This window comes from Buceros rhinoceros, unplaced genomic scaffold (genome assembly GCF_000710305.1).
Source record: "Buceros rhinoceros silvestris isolate BGI_N320 unplaced genomic scaffold, ASM71030v1 scaffold1348, whole genome shotgun sequence".
Taxonomy (NCBI): Eukaryota; Metazoa; Chordata; class Aves; order Bucerotiformes; family Bucerotidae; genus Buceros; species Buceros rhinoceros.
In genome coordinates, this window is record NW_010426119.1 from 49,561 (window position 1) to 51,795 (window position 2,235).

The window sequence follows — 2,235 nt, forward strand, 5'->3', positions numbered from 1 at the left end:
TCCCCCCCAGTTTTCTAATTTATCAACATAATGCAGTGTCTTAACTTTGAACTGCAAACCCTGAGACTGGAATATGGCCTAGACCTAATTTATATTTTTGGGAATATTTTTATTGAATTACTTCTCTCATATAAATAAGAGGCATCATTAAATTTATTCCCTTTGAATAATGTTTAAAAATATTTCATGTGTTTCACTTGGGAAAGAGAGCATCATCATTTTATTTTCCTCTAATCAAACACAAGACAGGTAATTTTGGAAAAAGAAATGCCAAGTTACACACTGACGATTCCCCCAAAAAAAGTCAGTTTCCTAAAAAATCATCTAGATATTGGCTACAAATACATTATTTTGCACCTGGAAACTAAGTTCATGCATGTTCCCGAGGCTTATAAAGCTATCTCTACAAAATCTAACAACTTATCCAGACACCATCACATTTCTTTTAAGATGTATGGCCTCTTTTGCAAACTGCACTTTAAATCACGCCTGGAACTACATTTAAGCCATTTTCCAAATGAAGTGTAAATGCCACAAATCCAGATATTTAGCCTATAATTTTCTTTTATTGGTCCCACAGCAGATTAACACTTTCTTCCCATCATGGTTAAGAAGTACTGCTCTGGGGGAAGGAAGAATCATAAAAGGTTTTATCATGGTCAATGCTCACCCAGTAAAAGTTCTGAGAATTCAATGCAACCAACGCAGCTGCCATTACATGATCCACTCTGAGCTTTCTGCCCTCATGCAAACTCCATAGAGTCTCCATGATCATAACAAGGTAAATTACAAAAATCACTATTATATGTGACTACTTCAGGCAAAGAGTACTTAATGACCATTACAGAAAAACTAGCAAGTGCATCTACATGTGTATAATGTTATGCACAAACAGGCGGCATGCTTTACTATAGTCACCTGTGCACTCTTGAAAGTACCAGTACACATTCACACATTTGATTATTTGTTACTCAAGTATTTAGAAACTCCTGTACCAGTTAAATAAAAGGGTCTGTGTGATTATTGCATAAACATTGCCATGCTGGATACAAACTCAGCCATCGCCATAAAATCTTAAGCAGGAGATTAAAAAAGTGATGTAAACCTCAGCACTGTTTGCAGGCTCGTGAACACTTATTATTGTTGGAAATACAGCTACAGAAGGGATTTTCACTGGCCTCATATCACGCACTTTGAAACACGTTAAACTTACAGGCTAACATAATAATGGTTCTAGCACAATTCAAAGCCAAAAATTACACGGCTGTAAAGGGGGGAGGTCTTCTCTACAAAATGGAAGGTCTGAGGAGAACAGTGTTTTGTGCAGGAAGCCTCTACGTCCTCTATTCTCTACTCCACTACCTTTTCCTTCATGCACAAGGAAGATCATTACCATAGCTGCACAACCTTTTAAAACAGCTGAACAAAAGAAAATAATAAGAGTGAGTATCAAAATGTGTTTCTCAAAGTGATCCCCCAAACGCCCAAAGATGATACTGTAACGTTTTTTAGATACAACAGAAAACAGGAGTGCATGGAAGAATTAAAATAAGAGCATTTAAAAACATACACAGGATACCCCTGTCCAACCAAACGCAGTAATGCGGAACTGACACACTGGTGACTAGCCCCCCGAAGAGATGTGCACCTGGAACACCGCACAGTTAGTGAGGATTGCTTAAAACAGACACACAGAAGGCCCTGAAAGGGAACGCTCCTGGCACACTTGGATTGACTTGGGAAGCTACAACCAGACCCCTCTGTGCACAAAGGTTACTGTACAGAGTAACTAGGAATCACTAACTGACCCTGCCTTGCATGAACCAAGGAATACGGCGTTAGGCCCCTCGGAACAGGTCGAAAGGTGGGAACGGGGTCCGAGACCTCTGCCAGAAAGGTCAATATCGTGGAGCCAGTGAAATAAGAACGCTTCAGGCCCCGCACCACCCTGGGGGGCCATCTAAAGAGGAGCCCGACACCCGATAAACCTGACCCAAAGGCAGGAAGGGGGCGCTCAGGGCGCAGGCAACGGACGCCAGGAGAGGCAGGCCCAGTTACGGGGGACGAGTTTCGGTGGAGGACGTTAGCAACCGACAAAGGAGGCCGAGCCGGATAGGGAGGCGGCCTGGCCCCTTCGCCCGACCAGGGCTTCGTCCCTAAGTCCTAGCAGCAAGGACGCAGCCCAGAGCGACGTCCTCCCCGCCCGCTCCCACCTCTTCGCCGCCCCCCCACAAC